General features: G+C 47.0%; 1 long non-coding RNA gene across 2 annotated transcripts; it reads left to right on the top strand.

Moving 5' to 3' along the window:
* The first annotated feature begins 3,385 nt into the window (after window positions 1–3,385).
* LOC123124153 (uncharacterized) lies at window positions 3,386–5,844 on the top strand. Of its 2 annotated transcripts, none has more exons than XR_006460997.1 (4): window positions 3,386–3,783; window positions 3,948–4,000; window positions 4,629–4,780; window positions 5,289–5,844. It is a non-coding gene; the product is annotated as an uncharacterized lncRNA (long non-coding RNA). The 2 variants fall into 2 exon arrangements; XR_006460998.1 differs by having other exon boundaries at window positions 3,388–3,783; window positions 4,629–4,750.
* Window positions 5,845–6,053: the final 209 nt, after the last annotated feature.

Consider the following 6,053-nt stretch of genomic DNA (forward strand, 5'->3'; position numbering starts at 1 on the left):
AAACTATGCCATGAATGTGGCCATAAGATTGATCATTTGGATTGAAACCCATGAATCTTCACGCATGATAGCTCATTTTTTAGAACACTTTTTTAAAATAATTTCTGTATTACAAGTTTATTATTTTTCCTGGAAACTTGATCACATATAATGACACAATGCGAAGGTTTTCCAATTTTTTGATTTTTTTGAATTTTTATGCCCGTTTCAAAATGCGGACAAAACGGCGGGCTTGACCGTTCCTAGCTAGTTGTTGAATCTTGGAAAAAATTTGATGTTTCTCTTATTAAATAGATACTTATGTACCTAGAAATGATTTTTGGAAAAAATAAAGAGCAAACTATGAGGCAGCTGCAGTTCAAATTTGACCCGCTTACAGCTGAATTGGCGGAAATTTGTATTTTTCACCAGAGGTGGATCAAAACTTTTTACACCCAACCATTTGGTCAATTGTGCATTAAATATGGCATAGTATTTTAGAAAAATGATTTGGTCCAATTTTGCAAGAATTATTTGGTAGGTCCTTCACAAAAAAACCTCATTTGGGGCACTCGAAAAATGGAAAATGGCTCTTTTGTGCAATGGAAGTGAAAACTCCCTTAGGCAACATTGTTTGCCATTCCAAGATGCATCCTTGTGCACAATATGAGATCATTTGTAGAAACTATGCCATGAATGTGACCATAAGATTGATCATTTGGCTTGAAAGCCATGAATCTTCACGCATGACAGCTCATTTTTGAGAACACTTTTCTAAAATAATTTACGTATTACAACTTTATTATTTTTCCTGAAAACTTGATCACATATAATGACACAATACGAAGGTTTTCCAATTTTTTGAATTTTTTTGAATTTTTTATGCCCGTTTCAAAATGCAGTCAAAACGGCGGGCTTTGACCGTTCCTAGCTAGTGGTTGAATCTTGGAAAACTTTTGATGTTTCTCTGATTAAATAGATACTTATGTACCTAGAATTGATTTTCTGAAAAAATAAAGAGCAAACTATGAGGCAGCTGCAGTTCAAATTTGACCCGCTTCCTGCTGAATCGGTGGAAATTTCTCTTTTTCATCAGAGGTAGATCAAAACTTTTTACACCCAACCATTTGGTCAATTATGCATTAAATATGGCCTAGTATTTTATAAAATTGATTTGATCCAATTTTGCAACAAATATATGGTAGGTCCTTCACAAAAAAAACTCATTTTGGGCACTCAAAAAATGGAAAATTGATTTTTCGTCCAAAGAAAATGAAAACTCCCTTAGGCAACATTGTTTGTCATTCCAAGATGCATCCTTGTACACAATATGAGATTATTTGAACAAATATTTGGTTGATCCTTTACAAAAAAACTCATTTTGAGCACTCAAAAAAATGAAAAATGAAGTTTTCATGAAATAACTTATCTTTAATCGATTACGACCAATTTAGATGGTCATAAAGTCTTCAAATTGCTTGCTGTGTTTTGATTGGTCCAGGAGCATATCACGCGGATCATGCCTCAGACACCGTCGGATGCTCCCGAATCCAACGGCAGCCCTCACCCCTCACCCTCTCACCCACGCCCCCACTCCCCACCGTACCTGCAGACCCCATGCACCCACTCACCACCGTTCCAATCCCCACGCACGCACTCTGATGGGAATCGTAGCATAATTTTAAAATTTTCCTACGCTCACCAAGATGCATCTATGGAGTATACTAGCAACGAGGGGAAAGGAGTGCATCTACATACCCTTGTAGATCGCGAGCGGAAGCGTTCCAATGAACGTGGATGACGGAGTCGTACTCGCCGTGATTCAAATCACCGATGACCGAGTGCCGAACGGACAGCACCTCCGCGTTCAACACACGTACGGTGCAGCGACGTCTCCTCCTTCTTGATCCAGCAAGGGGAAGGAGAGGTTGATGGAGATCCAGCAGCACGACAGCGTGGTGGTGGATGTAGCGGGTCTCGGCAGGGCTTCGCCGAGCTTCTGCGAGAAGGAGAGGTGTAGCAAGGGGAGAGGGAGGCGCCAGGGGCTGGTGTGTTGCTGCCCTCCCTCCCCCCACTATTTATAGGACCCCTGGGGGGGGCGCCAGCCCTTGGGAGATCAGATCTCCAAGGGGGGCGGCGGCCAAGGGGGGGGGGAAGGGGGTGGCTTCCCCCACAAGCCAAAGGGGGGCGCCCCCCACCCCTAGGGTTTCCAACCCTAGGCGCAGGGGGAGGCCCAAGGGGGGCGCCCCAGCCCACTAAGGGCTGGTTCCCTTCCCTCTTCAGCCCACGGGGCCCTCCGGGATAGGTGGCCCCACCCGGTGGACCCCCGGGACCCTTCCGGTGGTCCCGGTACAATACCGATAACCCCCGAAACTTTCCCGGTGGCCGAAACTGGACTTCCTATATATAATTCTTCACCTCCGGACCATTCCGGAACTCCTCGTGACGTCCGGGATCTCATCCGGGACTCCGAACAACTTTCGGGTTTCCGCATACACATATCTCTACAACCCTAGCGTCACCGAACCTTAAGTGTGTAGACCCTACGGGTTCGGGAGACATGCAGACATGACCGAGACGCCTCTCCGGTCAATAACCAACAGCGGGATCTGGATACCCATGTTGGCTCCCACATGTTCCACGATGATCTCATCGGATGAACCACGATGTCGAGGATTCAATCAATCCCGTATACAATTCCCTTTGTCAATCGGTATGTTACTTGCCCGAGATTCGATCGTCGGTATCCCAATACCTTGTTCAATCTCGTTACCAGCAAGTCTCTTTACTCGTACCGCAATGCATGATCCCGTGACTAACGGCTTAGTCACATTGAGCTCATTATGATGATGCATTACCGAGTGGGCCCAGAGATACCTCTCCGTCACACGGAGTGACAAATCCCAGTCTCGATCCGTGCCAACCCAACAGACACTTTCGGAGATACCCGTAGTGCACCTTTATAGTCACCCAGTTACGTTGTGACGTTTGGCACACCCAAAGCACTCCTACGGTATCCGGGAGTTGCACGATCTCATGGTCTAAGGAAAAGATACTTGACATTGGAAAAGCTCTAGCAAACGAAACTACACGATCTTGTGCTATGCTTTAGGATTGGGTCTTGTCCATCACATCATTCTCCTAATGATGTGATCCCGTTATCAATGACATCCAATGTCTATAGTCAGGAAACCATGACTATCTGTTGATCAACGAGCTAGTCAACTAGAGGCTTACTAGGGACACGTTGTGGTCTATGTATTCACACATGTATTACGATTTCCGGACAATACAATTATAGCATGAACAATAGACAATTACCATGAACAAAGAAATATAATAATAACCATTTATTATTGCCTCTAGGGCATATTTCCAACACACTCACCGCCGTTCCAATCCCGCACCCGCACCCGCTCGCCGAAACCCTAGCCGCCGCCGCCCCCGCACCTTGGCCGACCCTTAGCCCGTCGATGGCGAGGAGCCCTCAGCCCGTCGCCTGCCTTTACCGACAAATCACGCGACCGCGTGCCCACCAAATCCCAAATCTCACTGTCTCCGCCCTCTCCCCGTCCCCTCCACCAAGATCGCACCAACTACCTCGATGGCCGCCGCCGCACCGCCGCACGCCGCGGCACTCCTGGCCGCCCTCGCCCTCGCCCTTGCCCTGCTCGCGCTCGCGCCTCCGGCGGTGGCCGAGATCCGGTCGATGGCGATCCGGGCCGACCCGCGCACTATGATCCCGTGCGGTGCGGGAGAGCGGCACGGCGGCGGAGAAACCTCGGCGACCAGATGACGGCGCAGGTAAGCTTCGCCCCGCTCGCATCTTCCCCCACTAGCCTGTGCTCCCTCCCGCCACCCCCACCCCATCCCGTCCCCCCTCCCTCTCCTCCGTGTCGCCTCTCTCCTCTGAACCCCCTAGAACAGCAACGCCAAAAATCCTAACCCTTTCCCTCCCATTATCGCAGGTTGACTCCGGTCCGGCGTGGTGAATCTGCAGCGGCGGTCAGATCAAGGCAAGGTAACAGAAATACGTACCATCCATCTGTTGTGATTTTCTTTTGAGTACTAGATCCGCCCCTGCTCCGGGCGCACGCACACAACCTTTTCGACTACTAGATTCGTCTCAGCATAAGTCACGTTTCACCAAACGGTAGCGCAGGGATAGATGAGCACACGCCGCTGTTTCCGTCTGATGACGTGTTTGTTCCTTAGATGATGTGGTGCCCGCTGTTCTACTGCCGTGATGGCCAACAAATTCGGTGCATCTTTGCGTGGCATATATAATACCTACTTTGTTTCTTTGAAAGGGAGATTTCGCGGTTCACGGTTATTGAAGGAACTCGGTTTCTCCCAGATTAGGCAGTGCCACACTGTTTCTTTGAAAGAAAATTTCGCACTTCACGGTTGTTGGAGGAACTCTGTTGCTCCTACGCTACACTAGCTAGTAAAACATCACCATATGCCATGCTCTTTTCTCCAGATGTTTGGTTCAGATGATTCATTTCTCTCGCATTGCCTGTTTGCCCACGCATTATCGTGTTGCTCATGTAGGCATTTGTTATAGACAGAGTACTGACTGTGAGTGGTCACTGAGTAGTCAGCCTTTGCTACTGCATAAAAATTCACACTTGTAAGTGATATGGCAGGATGGGTCGGAAAGCTGGGCTGTACATAAACTCAAAGAAGTTTGGCGGCGTCGTTAAGCCGTACATGCTGGAGATGACGGCCTTCCTCAACTGCCTCGCCTTGAACAAGCAGATCGATCAAAGTAATTCCATATCTAGCGATGATTATCTCAGTAAGTCTACTAGAATTGTGCTGTCCTTGTACATAAACATCCAGGAAAAGGGTTTTTCATCTGGAGATAATAAACTATGTCAAATATGAGTACCTGTATATGTGTTAAAATTCCCGCTGATTCAAATGTAAAGTGTGGTCTCTGTTTGCTGAAGTATCCTTTGAGGTGTAATGCTTCCACCAGAGATTAGCTACACCAGCATCTCCGTAAAGCAACTAGTATTATGGAATGTGGTAGCCATGGAGGTGATTGCTCATTGTTGTACTTCACTAGCTTCTACTTACTGAAAGACTACATTGCAACTGTTAACTGGTTCAAGATTAAACTGAACCACTGCAGCTACCTTGGTTAGATAATCTGGCTGAAATAAGAACTCAAATCCTTGGTTAGTCTGGGAGATGTATCTGTTAAAGGTTGAGCTTACATAGTTCAGATGGTTTTACCATAGCTTGTTTGAACTGAGCAACATGGGTAACTGTCAACTCAAGGATTTGAATTTATTTGGCAGGCACCAATTGGCAGTGAGAGGCAGAAGGGGAATGCTGACACCGCGTTCCATGCTCCTTCAGACATGGAGTCCAGGCGCGCATGGCTCCGTCGCCCCGCGCGCTCCATTGGAGGAGCCCCCGCCCCGCGCGTGGCCGCCTTGGAGTTGGAGCGCTCTGGCCCCACGCCCTTGTCTGCTCTGGCGGCGGGTTCCTCCTGGCCGCAATGATGCTCGAGGCCGGCCGCTACACCCACAAGAAGGATGATGGCATCTGCAACAGTGAGCTGCAGGGTTTTGCTTGCTCGCTTGCTTACTTTGCTGCCTGTCTGTAACCTGGTCGATTTTGTTTTCTGCTACCATTCTCAGTGTCATGAAAATGGAGATGCATGTCTAACTGCTTCACATGCTTAATCTAATTTAATGTGTAAAATGGCAGGCAAATGCTGCTGCAAAGATATTAGTGGTATATGTGCATGCATTTGACAATATGATTTCACATGTGTGTTTGAACATTAACCATACAGATTATGGTACTGTTAATTTGGTGCAGTTGAATGAGTGCTTGGTGTTGATATTTTGTTAGATGAGCATTATTTTGTCTTATAATAGATTGATTTGCATTGTTTTGGTTAATCAAAGTCCCACAATCATATGTGATTTAATTGACTGAGATGTTGCAGTAGACTTTGTTGCTAGCTATTTAAGATCACTTAAGATATTATATAAACATCATGTTGTGATAGTGGCACTACTAGAAAAAGGGCTATAGATGGAATGGCCACTAAT

Source organism: Triticum aestivum, chromosome 5D (genome assembly GCF_018294505.1).
Source record: "Triticum aestivum cultivar Chinese Spring chromosome 5D, IWGSC CS RefSeq v2.1, whole genome shotgun sequence".
In the NCBI taxonomy this organism is placed as follows: domain Eukaryota; kingdom Viridiplantae; phylum Streptophyta; class Magnoliopsida; order Poales; family Poaceae; genus Triticum; species Triticum aestivum.